This window comes from Oncorhynchus nerka, linkage group LG10 (assembly GCF_034236695.1).
Source record: "Oncorhynchus nerka isolate Pitt River linkage group LG10, Oner_Uvic_2.0, whole genome shotgun sequence".
NCBI classification, from domain to species: Eukaryota; Metazoa; Chordata; class Actinopteri; order Salmoniformes; family Salmonidae; genus Oncorhynchus; species Oncorhynchus nerka.
The window spans coordinates 87,646,626-87,659,358 of record NC_088405.1 but is presented as its reverse complement, the minus strand read 5'-3'; positions in this window follow the sequence as shown (position 1 = coordinate 87,659,358).

Here is a 12,733-nt window from a genome sequence, read left to right as displayed (position 1 = left end):
GTTTGAAGGTAGGTCTTGAAATACATCCACAGGTACACCTCCAATTGACTCAAATTATGTCAATTAGCCTATCAGAAGCTTCTAAAGCCATGACATAATTTTCTGGAATTTTCCAAGCTGTTTAAAGGGACAGTCATCTTAGCTTATGTGAACTTCTGACCCACTGGAATTGTGATACAGTGAATTAATCATGAAATAATCTGTCTGTAAATTATTGTTGGGAAAATGTACTTGTGTCATGCACAAAGTAGATATCCTAACCGACTTGCCAAAACTATAGTTTGTTAACAAGAAATATGTGGAGTGGTTGAAAAACAAGTTTTAATGACTCCAACCTAAGTGTATATAAACTTCCGACTTCAACTGTATGTTTCCATCCAATTGACGACAGATTTGAATGTGAATATTGTAAAATCAGCATTAAAACAGTATGTGTATTTTCTCACCAAAGCTGTGTTTCCATCAAACAGACTTGTTGTGGATAAAAGGCTGTGCGTGATGACGTGGTGCACACATAACACTATTTTGTGGTTTGGTTCCCATGTACCCATGTAAGTTAAATGGCTTTCCATTGCATTTTCAACTTTGGTTTTGGTGCGTGCTCTCTAGACAACAGTTCTCTGATGTAGTGGACAGGAAAGCTTATATGATGAGGAATGGATAGAAGTCAGATCACTTTTATTTGATAATTGGCAGCCAAGCATCGATCATCATGTCACCAGAATTCAAATAACAGAGATGTGCATCAAGCTCACCACTGTTCATCAGCACCATCATGTATTTCATCTGCATATAAACTCTTCATGGTTTCCCTCATCGTAGTGGTAATAAACATATCACACCATCATGTATTTCATCTGCCTATAAACTCTTCATGGTTTCCCTCATCGTAGTGGTAATAAACATATCACACCATCATGTATTTCATCTGCATATAAACTCTTCATGGTTTCCCTCATCGTAGTGGTAATAAACATATCACACCATCATTTATTTCATCTGCCTATAAACTCTTCATGGTTTCCCTCATCGTAGTGGTAATAAACATATCACACCATCATTTATTTCATCTGCCTATAAACTCTTCATGGTTTCCCTCATCGTAGTGGTAATAAACATATCACACCATCATTTATTTCATCTGCCTATAAACTCTTCATGGTTTCCCTCATCGTAGTGGTAATAAACATATCACACCATCATTTATTTCATCTGCCTATAAACTGTTCCTGGTTTCCCTCATCGTAGTGGTAATAAACATATCAGCACCATCATGTATTTCATCTGCCTAACAAAAAGATCCCGCCTTGTCAACTGAACAAATTCTCCGTCGACATTAATGACATTGACCTGTGTCCATCAGCGACTTTCGTGACTTTTTTTTTGTGTGAGTCAGGTAATTAATCCGCATGAAACGGTTGAATGGAAACCTGGTTATTCGTGCATATGGTTTATGTAAAGAACAAACGGAATCACTTTGTCATCATTTAGTCATTATTTGACCTGAAAGAAAACAGATTCCTTCCTTCTCCATCCAGCTCTAGTCAGCTCAGAGTGGCTTGTTAACATCCCAGGAGATGTCATCTGTATTTGTGCCCTTCAGAGAGGCACTTCAGATGGCAGCAAGCCACAGTGAGCTGTCTGACACAACCTTCTCTAGAGATTAGTATAAACTCCAGCCTTCTGGACCAGAGCAGCTCCCAGAAGCCGCTGGAGCCACGGGCACTGAGGTTGCAGAGCTGGCCCAGCCAATCAGAGTAGACTGGAGGGCGACAGTATTATGACAGGGCTGAAGGGATGTCATTGTCTTCCTGGTTTCTATTATGTTGTGACATTCCAAAACGAATGGTCATTGTTCTTAATTGACTGAAAGAACAGTATAGCCTTCCCTGCTACTCACTGACGACTTATGTAACAGCTTGAGCCTTAATAAGGGTTAGTTCTGAGAGAGGTTTTCACCCTGTTTTACTGCTATTCTCTAGGTTAAAAGGAATTTCAAAAAGATCTTAACACAAACATCTGCTGGCCCTTGAGTGGGTGGAGTAAATTAGGTTAGTTGTTTTCACAATTTGATTGAGTCCAACATTGCTCTGTATACGCTGCGAATGCTGATGAATACCTGTTGCCAGGTTACCAAATATTACTAATGTGCCTTGTTGTCATAATCCAACTTAAAAATGAAATAACTCTGTAGGTAATGTAAAGTCCAGGAAGTGGATTGAGAGGGCAGATTATGCTGAGGTGGATATGTAATGACTTTTTTTGTGGTGAGCAAACTGCTTTGGGAGGAGACGGTAGTGAGTTAGAGATGTTTAGGTTGGTCTGTGTCCTGATTAAAACCTATCCATCTCATCCAATTATTAGGATGGTATGGGGATACTACCAAATGCCCCTTTTTCCATTCCACACATACCGGAGGATATGAGTCTACCATGAAAGCAAGCTGAAAAGCAGATACTCACATCGCATACATTTTGCCCCAGAGGCAGCTCTGCAGAGTGGTAACTAGCTTGCACAGCACAGAGCCATAAAACCTAACCTTAACCACACTGCTAACCCAAATGCCTAACCCTAATATTAAATGAAATCCAAAAAGCAATTATTTTGTTTTCATGAATTTTTACGATATAGACAATTTTGACTGTTCAGCTGGCCATCTAGTGAAAATCATTCAGTTCTGCCTGCAGGATAATACATTAGAGTCCGACTAATACTTTAATGGATAATGGATATCATGATCAACATTTAGCCTGGCTATGCTTTAGTACTGGTATCATGTACTAACTTCCTCTAAAGAACGGATACCCAATCCCCTTATACCAGTACAGTAGTCATTGTGCTTTAGGCTGAAATAAGTGCAACCCATGTTCACATACTGAAGTAGCAAGCTGCACCGACAACTCAGCACATCTTTGACAGCGATCCATCAGAATAGTGTATTCTGTTAACATCTAGTACCTCAGGAGGGTTGACTCTCCAGTCTGTCAGTCAGTGATACAGATCTGTCCTCTCTAGTCTCTGTCTCTCTCCTCTCTGTTGTCCTTCACTGGCCCCTCTGTTCTCTGTCTCTCTCCTCTCTGTTGTCCTTCACTGGCCCCTCTCTTCTCTGTCTCTGTCCTCTCTGTTGTACTTCACTGGCCCCTCTGTTCTCTGTCTCTCTCCTCTCTGTTGTCCTTCACTGGCCCCTCTGTTCTCTGTCTCTCTCCTCTCTGTTGTCCTTCACTGGCCCCTCTGTTCTCTGTCTCTCTCCTCTCTGTTGTCCTTCACTGGCCCCTCTGTTCTCTGTATCTCCTCTCTGTTGTCCTTCACTGGCCCCTCTGTTCTCTGTCTCTCTCCTCTCTGTTGTTGTCCTTCACTGGCCCCTCTGTTCTTTGTCTCTCTCCTCTCTGTTGTCCTTCACTGGCCCCTCTGTTCTCTGTCTCTCTCCTCTCTGTTGTTGTCCTTCACTGGCCCCTCTGTTCTCTGTCTCTCTCCTCTCAGTTGTCCTTCACCGGACCCTCTGTTCTCTGTCTCTCTCCTCTCTGTTGTCCTTCACTGGCCCCTCTGTTCTCTGTCTCTCTCCTCTCTGTTGTCCTTCACTGGCCCCTCTGTTCTCTGTCTCTCTCCTCTCTGTTGTCCTTCACTGGCCCCTCTCTTCTCTGTCTCTGTCCTCTCTGTTGTACTTCACTGGCCCCTCTGTTCTCTGTCTCTCTCCTCTCTGTTGTCCTTCACTGGCCCCCCTGTTCTCTGTCTCTCTCCTCTCTGTTGTCCTTCACTGGCCCCTCTGTTCTCTGTCTCTCTCCTCTCCGTTGTCCTTCACCGGACCCTCTGTTCTCTGTCTCTCTCCTCTCTGTTGTCCTTCACTGGCCCCCCTGTTCTCTGTCTCTCTCCTCTCTGTTGTCCTTCACTGGCCCCTCTGTTCTCTGTCTCTCTCCTCTCCGTTGTCCTTCACTGGCCCCTCTGTTCTCTGTCTCTCTCCTCTCTGTTGTTGTCCTTCACTGGCCCCTCTGTTCTTTGTCTCTCTCCTCTCTGTTGTCCTTCACTGGCCCCTCTGTTCTCTGTCTCTCTCCTCTCTGTTGTTGTCCTTCACTGGCCCCTCTGTTCTCTGTCTCTCTCCTCTCAGTTGTCCTTCACCGGACCCTCTGTTCTCTGTCTCTCTCCTCTCTGTTGTCCTTCACTGGCCCCTCTGTTCTCTGTCTCTCTCCTCTCTGTTGTCCTTCACTGGCCCCTCTGTTCTCTGTCTCTCTCCTCTCTGTTGTCCTTCACTGGCCCCTCTCTTCTCTGTCTCTGTCCTCTCTGTTGTACTTCACTGGCCCCTCTGTTCTCTGTCTCTCTCCTCTCTGTTGTCCTTCACTGGCCCCCCTGTTCTCTGTCTCTCTCCTCTCTGTTGTCCTTCACTGGCCCCTCTGTTCTCTGTCTCTCTCCTCTCCGTTGTCCTTCACCGGACCCTCTGTTCTCTGTCTCTCTCCTCTCTGTTGTCCTTCACTGGCCCCCCTGTTCTCTGTCTCTCTCCTCTCTGTTGTCCTTCACTGGCCCCTCTGTTCTCTGTCTCTCTGTTGTTGTCCTTCACTGGCCCCTCTGTTCTCTGTCTCTCTCCTCTCTGTTGTCCTTCACTGGCCCCTCAGTTCTCTGTCTCCCTCCTCTCTGTTGTCCTTCACTGGCCCCTCTGTTCTCTGTCTCTCTCCTCTCTGCTGTCTTTCACTGGCCCCTCTGTTCTCTGTCTCTCTCCTCTCTGTTGTCCTTCACTGGCCCCTCTGTTCTCTGTCTCTCTCCTCTCTGTTGTCCTTCACTGGCCCCTCTGTTCTCTGTCTCTCTCCTCTCTGTTGTCCTTCACTGTCCCCTCTGTTCTCTGTCTCTCTCCTCTCTGTTGTCCTTCACTGGCCCCTCTGTTCTCTGTCTCTCTCCTCTCTGTTGTTGTCCTTCACTGGCCCCTCTGTTCTCTGTCTCTCTCCTCCCCGTTGTCCTTCACTGGCCCCCCTGTTCTCTGTCTCTCTCCTCTCTGTTGTCCTTCACTGGCCCCTCTGTTCTCTGTCTCTCTCCTCTCTGTTGTTGTCCTTCACTGGCCCCTCTGTTCTCTGTCTCTCTCCTCTCTGTTGTCCTTCACTGGCCCCTCTGTTCTCTGTCTCTCTCCTCTCTGTTGTTGTCCTTCACTGGCCCCCCTGTTCTCTGTCTATCTCCTCTCTGTTGTTGTCCTTCACCGGACCCTCTGTTCTCTGTCTCTCTCCTCTCTGTTGTCCTTCACTGGCCCCCCTGTTCTCTGTCTCTCTCCTCTCTGTTGTCCTTCACTGGCCCCTCTGTTCTCTGTCTCTCTCCTCTCCGTTGTCCTTCACCGGACCCTCTGTTCTCTGTCTCTCTCCTCTCTGTTGTCCTTCACTGGCCCCCCTGTTCTCTGTCTCTCTCCTCTCTGTTGTCCTTCACTGGCCCCTCTGTTCTCTGTCTCTCTCCTCTCTGTTGTTGTCCTTCACTGGCCCCTCTGTTCTCTGTCTCTCTCCTCTCTGTTGTCCTTCACTGGCCCCTCTGTTCTCTGTCTCTCTCCTCTCTGTTGTCCTTCACTGGCCCCTCTGTTCTCTGTCTCTCTCCTTTCTGTTGTCTTTCACTGGCCCCTCTGTTCTCTGTCTCTCTCCTCTCTGTTGTCCTTCACTGGCCCCTCTGTTCTCTGTCTCTCTCCTCTCTGTTGTCCTTCACTGGCCCCTCTGTTCTCTGTCTCTCTCCTCTCTGTTGTTGTCCTTCACTGGCCCCTCTGTTCTCTGTCTCTCTCCTCTCTGTTGTCCTTCACTGGCCCCTCTGTTCTCTGTCTCTCTCCTCTCTGTTGTTGTTCTTCACTGGCCCCTCTGTTCTCTGTCTCTGTCCTCTCTGTTGTCCTTCACTGGCCCCACTGTTCTCTGTCTCTCTCCTCTCCGTTGTCCTTCACCGGACCCTCTGTTCTCTGTCTCTCTCCTCTCTGTTGTTGTCCTTCAATGGACCCTCTGTTCTCTGTCTCTCTCCTCTCTGTTGTTGTCCTTCACTGGCCCCTCTGTTCTCTGTCTCTCTCCTCCCCGTTGTCCTTCACTGGCCCCCCTGTTCTCTGTCTCTCTCCTCTCTGTTGTCCTTCACTGGCCCCTCTGTTCTCTGTCTCTCTCCTCTCTGTTGTTGTCCTTCACTGGCCCCTCTGTTCTCTGTCTCTCTCCTCTCTGTTGTCCTTCACTGGTCCCTCTGTTCTCTGTCTCTCTCCTCTCTGTTGTTGTCCTTCACTGGCCCCCCTGTTCTCTGTCTCTCTCCTCTCTGTTGTCCTTCACTGGCCCCTCTGTTCTCTGTCTCTCTCCTCTCTGTTGTCCTTCACTGGACCCCCTGTTCTCTGTCTCTCTCCTCTCTGTTGTCCTTCACTGGCCCCTCTGTTCTCTGTCTCTCCTCTCTGTTGTTCTTCACTGGCCCCTCTGTTCTCTGTCTCTCTCCTCTCTGTTGTCCTTCACCGGACCCTCTGTTCTCTGTCTCTCTCCTCTCTGTTGTCCTTCACCGGACCCTCTGTTCTCTGTCTCTCTCCTCTCTGTTGTCCTTCACTGGCCCCTCTGTTCTCTGTCTCTCTCCTCTCTGTTGTTGTCCTTCACTGGCCCCTCTGTTCTCTGTCTCTGTCTCTGTCTCTCTCCTCTCCGTTGTCCTTCACCGGACCCTCTGTTCTCTGTCTCTCTCCTCTCTGTTGTTGTCCTTCACTGGACCCTCAGTTCTCTGTCTCTCTCCTCTCTGTTGTTGTCCTTCACTGGCCCCCCTGTTCTCTGTCTCTCTCCTCTCTGTTGTCCTTCACTGGACCCCCTGTTCTCTGTCTCTCTCCTCTCTGTTGTCCTTCACTGGCCCCTCTGTTCTCTGTCTCTCCTCTCTGTTGTTCTTCACTGGCCCCTCTGTTCTCTGTCTCTCTCCTCTCTGTTGTCCTTCACCGGACCCTCTGTTCTCTGTCTCTCTCCTCTCTGTTGTCCTTCACCGGACCCTCTGTTCTCTGTCTCTCTCCTCTCTGTTGTCCTTCACTGGCCCCTCTGTTCTCTGTCTCTCTCCTCTCTGTTGTTGTCCTTCACTGGCCCCTCTGTTCTCTGTCTCTGTCTCTGTCTCTCTCCTCTCCGTTGTCCTTCACCGGACCCTCTGTTCTCTGTCTCTCTCCTCTCTGTTGTTGTCCTTCACTGGACCCTCTGTTCTCTGTCTCTCTCCTCTCTGTTGTTGTCCTTCACTGGCCCCTCTGTTCTCTGTCTCTCTCCTCCCCGTTGTCCTTCACTGGCCCCCCTGTTCTCTGTCTCTCTCCTCTCTGTTGTCCTTCACTGGCCCCTCTGTTCTCTGTCTCTCTCCTCTCCGTTGTCCTTCACCGGACCCTCTGTTCTCTGTCTCTCTCCTCTCTGTTGTCATTCACCGGCCCCTCTGTTCTCTGTCTCTCTCCTCTCTGTTGTCCTTCACTGGCCCCTCTGTTCTCTGTCTCTCTCCTCTCTGTTGTCCTTCACTGGCCCCTCTGTTCTCTGTCTCCCTCCTCTCTGTTGTCCTTCACTGGCCCCTCTGTTCTCTGTCTCTCTCCTCTCTGTTGTCCTTCACTGGCCCCTCTGTTCTCTGTCTCTCTCCTCTCTGTTGTTGTCCTTCACTGGCCCCTCTGTTCTCTGTCTCTCTCCTCTCTGTTGTCCTTCACTGGCCCCTCTGTTCTCTGTCTTTCTCCTCTCCGTTGTCCTTCACCGGACCCTCTGTTCTCTATCTCTCTCCTCTCTGTTGTCCTTCACTGGCCCCTCTGTTCTCTGTCTCTCTCCTCTCTGTTGTTGTTCTTCACTGGCCCCTCTGTTCTCTGTCTCTGTCCTCTCTGTTGTCCTTCACTGGCCCCTCTGTTCTCTGTCTCTCTCCTCTCCGTTGTCCTTCACCGGACCCTCTGTTCTCTGTCTCTCTCCTCTCTGTTGTTGTCCTTCACTGGCCCCTCTGTTCTCTGTCTCTCTCCTCCCCGTTGTCCTTCACTGGCCCCCCTGTTCTCTGTCTCTCTCCTCTCTGTTGTCCTTCACTGGCCCCTCTGTTCTCTGTCTCTCTCCTCTCTGTTGTCCTTCACTGGCCCCTCTGTTCTCTGTCTCTCTCCTCTCCGTTGTCCTTCACCGGACCCTCTGTTCTCTATCTCTCTCCTCTCTGTTGTCCTTCACTGGCCCCTCTGTTCTCTGTCTCTCTCCTCTCTGTTGTTGTCCTTCACTGGCCCCTCTGTTCTCTGTCTCTGTCCTCTCTGTTGTCCTTCACTGGCCCCTCTGTTCTCTGTCTCTCTCCTCTCCGTTGTCCTTCACGGACCCTCTGTTCTCTGTCTCTCTCCTCTCTGTTGTTGTCCTTCACTGGACCCTCTGTTCTCTGTCTCTCTCCTCTCTGTTGTTGTCCTTCACTGGCCCCTCTGTTCTCTGTCTCTCTCCTCCCCCGTTGTCCTTCACTGGCCCCCTGTTCTCTGTCTCTCTCCTCTCTGTTGTCCTTCACTGGCCCCTCTGTTCTCTGTCTCTCTCCTCTCCGTTGTCCTTCACCGGACCCTCTGTTCTCTGTCTCTCTCCTCTCTGTTGTCCTTCACTGGCCCCTCTGTTCTCTGTCTCTCTCCTCTCTGTTGTTGTCCTTCACTGGCCCCTCTGTTCTCTGTCTCTCTCCTCTCTGTTGTCCTTCACTGGCCCCTCTGTTCTCTGTCTCCCTCCTCTCTGTTGTCCTTCACTGGCCCCTCTGTTCTCTGTCTCTCTCCTCTCTGTTGTCTTTCACTGGCCCCTCTGTTCTCTGTCTCTCTCCTCTCTGTTGTCCTTCACTGGCCCCTCTGTTCTCTGTCTCTCTCCTCTCTGTTGTCCTTCACTGGCCCCTCTGTTCTCTGTCTCTCTCCTCTCTGTTGTCTTTCACTGGCCCCTCTGTTCTCTGTCTCTCTCCTCTCTGTTGTCCTTCACTGGCCCCTCTGTTCTCTGTCTCTCTCCTCTCTGTTGTCCTTCACTGGCCCCTCTGTTCTCTGTCTCTCTCCTCTCTGTTGTTGTCCTTCACTGGCCCCTCTGTTCTCTGTCTCTCTCCTCTCTGTCGTCCTTCACTGGCCCCTCTGTTCTCTGTCTCTCTCCTCTCCGTTGTCCTTCACCGGACCCTCTGTTCTCTGTCTCTCTCCTCTCTGTTGTTGTCCTTCACTGGACCCTCTGTTCTCTGTCTCTCTCCTCTCTGTTGTTGTCCTTCACTGGCCCCTCTGTTCTCTGTCTCTCTCCTCCCCGTTTTCCTTCACTGGCCCCCCTGTTCTCTGTCTCTCTCCTCTCTGTTGTTGTCCTTCACTGGCCCCTCTGTTCTCTGTCTCTCTCCTCTCTGTTGTCCTTCACTGGCCCCTCTGTTCTCTGTCTCTCTCCTCTCTGTTGTTGTCCTTCACTGGCCCCTCTGTTCTCTGTCTCTCTCCGCTCTGTTGTCCTTCACTGGCCCCTCTGTTCTCTGTCTCTCTCCTCTCTGTTGTCCTTCACTGGACCCCCTGTTCTCTGTCTCTCCTCTCTGTTGTCCTTCACTGGCCCCTCAGTTCTCTGTCTCTCTCCTCTCTGTTGTCCTTCACTGGACCCTCTGTTCTCTGTCTCTCTCCTCTCTGTTGTCCTTCACTGGCCCCTCTGTTCTCTGTCTCTCTCCTCTCTGTTGTCCTTCACCCGGCCCCCTGTTCTCTGTGTCTCTCCTCTCTGTTGTCCTTCACTGGTTCCTCTGTTCTCTGTCTTTCTCCTCTCCGTTGTCCTTCACTGGCCCCTCTGTTCTCTGTCTCTCTCCTCTCTGTTGTTGTCCTTCACTGGCCCCTCTGTTCTCTGTCTCTCTCCTCCTCTCTGTTGTCCTTCACTGGCCCCCTGTTCTCTGTCTCTCTCCTCTCTGTTGTCCTTCACTGGCCCCTCTGTTCTCTGTCTCTCTCCTCTCCGTTGTCCTTCACTGGACCCTCTGTTCTCTGTCTCTCTCCCTCTCTGTTGTCCTTCACTGGCCCCTCTGTTCTCTGTCTCTCTCCTCCCGTTGTCCTTCACTGGCCCCTCTGTTCTCTGTCTCTCTCCTCTCTGTTGTCCTTCACTGGCCCCTCTGTTCTCTGTCTCTCTCCTCTCTGTTGTTGTCCTTCACTGGCCCCTCTGTTCTCTGTCTCTCTCCGCTCTGTTGTCCTTCACTGGCCCCTCTGTTCTCTGTCTCTCTCCTCTCTGTTGTCCTTCACTGGACCCCCTGTTCTCTGTCTCTCCTCTCTGTTGTCCTTCACTGGCCCCTCAGTTCTCTGTCTCTCTCCTCTCTGTTGTCCTTCACTGGACCCTCTGTTCTCTGTCTCTCTCCTCTCTGTTGTCCTTCACTGGCCCCTCTGTTCTCTGTCTCTCTCCTCTCTGTTGTCCTTCACCGGCCCCCTGTTCTCTGTGTCTCTCCTCTCTGTTGTCCTTCACTGGTTCCTCTGTTCTCTGTCTTTCTCCTCTCCGTTGTCCTTCACTGGCCCCTCTGTTCTCTGTCTCTCTCCTCTCTGTTGTTGTCCTTCACTGGCCCCTCTGTTCTCTGTCTCTCTCCTCCCCGTTGTCCTTCACTGGCCCCCCTGTTCTCTGTCTCTCTCCTCTCTGTTGTCCTTCACTGGCCCCTCTGTTCTCTGTCTCTCTCCTCTCTGTTGTCCTTCACTGGACCCCCTGTTCTTTGTCTCTCTCCTCTCTGTTGTCCTTCACTGGCCCCTCTGTTCTCTGTCTCTCCTCTCTGTTGTCCTTCACTGGCCCCTCTGTTCTCTGTCTCTCTCCTCTCTGTTGTCCTTCACTGGCCCCTCTGTTCTCTGTCTCTCTCCTCCCCGTTGTCCTTCACCGGACCCTCTGTTCTCTGTCTCTCTCCTCTCTGTTGTTGTCCTTCACTGGCCCCTCTGTTCTCTGTCTCTCTCCTCTCTGTTGTTGTCCTTCACTGGCCCCTCTGTTCTCTGTCTCTCTCCTCTCTGTTGTCCTTCACTGGCCCCTCTGTTCTCTGTCTCTCTCCTCTCTGTTGTCCTTCACTGGCCCCTCTGTTCTCTGTCTCTCTCCGCTCTGTTGTCCTTCACTGGCCCCTCTGTTCTCTGTCTCTCTCCTCTCTGTTGTCCTTCACTGGACCCCCTGTTCTCTGTCTCTCCTCTCTGTTGTCCTTCACTGGCCCCTCAGTTCTCTGTCTCTCTCCTCTCTGTTGTCCTTCACTGGACCCTCTGTTCTCTGTCTCTCTCCTCTCTGTTGTCCTTCACTGGCCCCTCTGTTCTCTGTCTCTCTCCTCTCTGTTGTCCTTCACCCCCCTGTTCTCTGTGTCTCTCCTCTCTGTTGTCCTTCACTGGTTCCTCTGTTCTCTGTCTTTCTCCTCTCCGTTGTCCTTCACTGGCCCCTCTGTTCTCTGTCTCTCTCCTCTCTGTTGTTGTCCTTCACTGGCCCCTCTGTTCTCTGTCTCTCTCCTCCCCGTTGTCCTTCACTGGCCCCCCTGTTCTCTGTCTCTCTCCTCTCTGTTGTCCTTCACTGGCCCCTCTGTTCTCTGTCTCTCTCCTCTCTGTTGTCCTTCACTGGACCCCCTGTTCTTTGTCTCTCTCCTCTCTGTTGTCCTTCACTGGCCCCTCTGTTCTCTGTCTCTCCTCTCTGTTGTCCTTCACTGGCCCCTCTGTTCTCTGTCTCTCTCCTCTCTGTTGTCCTTCACTGGACCCTCTGTTCTCTGTCTCTCTCCTCTCTGTTGTCCTTCACCGGACCCTCTGTTCTCTGTCTCTCTCCTCTCTGTTGTTGTCCTTCACTGGCCCCTCTGTTCTCTGTCTCTCTCCTCTCTGTTGTTGTCCTTCACTGGCCCCTCTGTTCTCTGTCTCTCTCCTCCCCGTTTTCCTTCACTGGCCCCCCTGTTCTCTGTCTCTCTCCTCTCTGTTGTCCTTCACCGGACCCTCTGTTCTCTGTCTCTCTCCTCTCTGTTGTCCTTCACTGGCCCCTCTGTTCTCTGTCTCTCTCCTCTCTGTTGTTGTCCTTCACTGGCCCCTCTGTTCTCTGTCTCTGTCTCTGTCTCTCTCCTCTCCGTTGTCCTTCACCGGACCCTCTGTTCTCTGTCTCTCTCCTCTCTGTTGTTGTCCTTCACTGGCCCCTCTGTTCTCTGTCTCTCTCCTCCCCGTTGTCCTTCACTGGCCCCCCTGTTCTCTGTCTCTCTCCTCTCTGTTGTCCTTCACTGGCCCCTCTGTTCTCTGTCTCTCTCCTCTCTGTTGTCCTTCACTGGCCCCTCTGTTCTCTGTCTCTCTCCTCCCCGTTGTCCTTCACTGGCCCCTCTGTTCTCTGTCTCTCTCCTCTCTGTTGTCCTTCACTGGCCCCTCTGTTCTCTGTCTCTCTCCTCTCTGTTGTTGTCCTTCACTGGCCCCTCTGTTCTCTGTCTCTCTCCTCTCTGTTGTCCTTCACTGGCCCCTCTGTTCTCTGTCTCTCTCCTCCCCGTTGTCCTTCACTGGCCCCTCTGTTCTCTGTCTCTCTCCTCTCTGTTGTCCTTCACTGGCCCCTCTGTTCTCTGTCTCTCTCCTCTCTGTTGTTGTCCTTCACTGGCCCCTCTGTTCTCTGTCTCTCTCCGCTCTGTTGTCCTTCACTGGCCCCTCTGTTCTCTGTCTCTCTCCTCTCTGTTGTCCTTCACTGGACCCCCTGTTCTCTGTCTCTCCTCTCTGTTGTCCTTCACTGGCCCCTCAGTTCTCTGTCTCTCTCCTCTCTGTTGTCCTTCACTGGACCCTCTGTTCTCTGTCTCTCTCCTCTCTGTTGTCCTTCACTGGCCCCTCTGTTCTCTGTCTCTCTCCTCTCTGTTGTCCTTCACCGGCCCCCTGTTCTCTGTGTCTCTCCTCTCTGTTGTC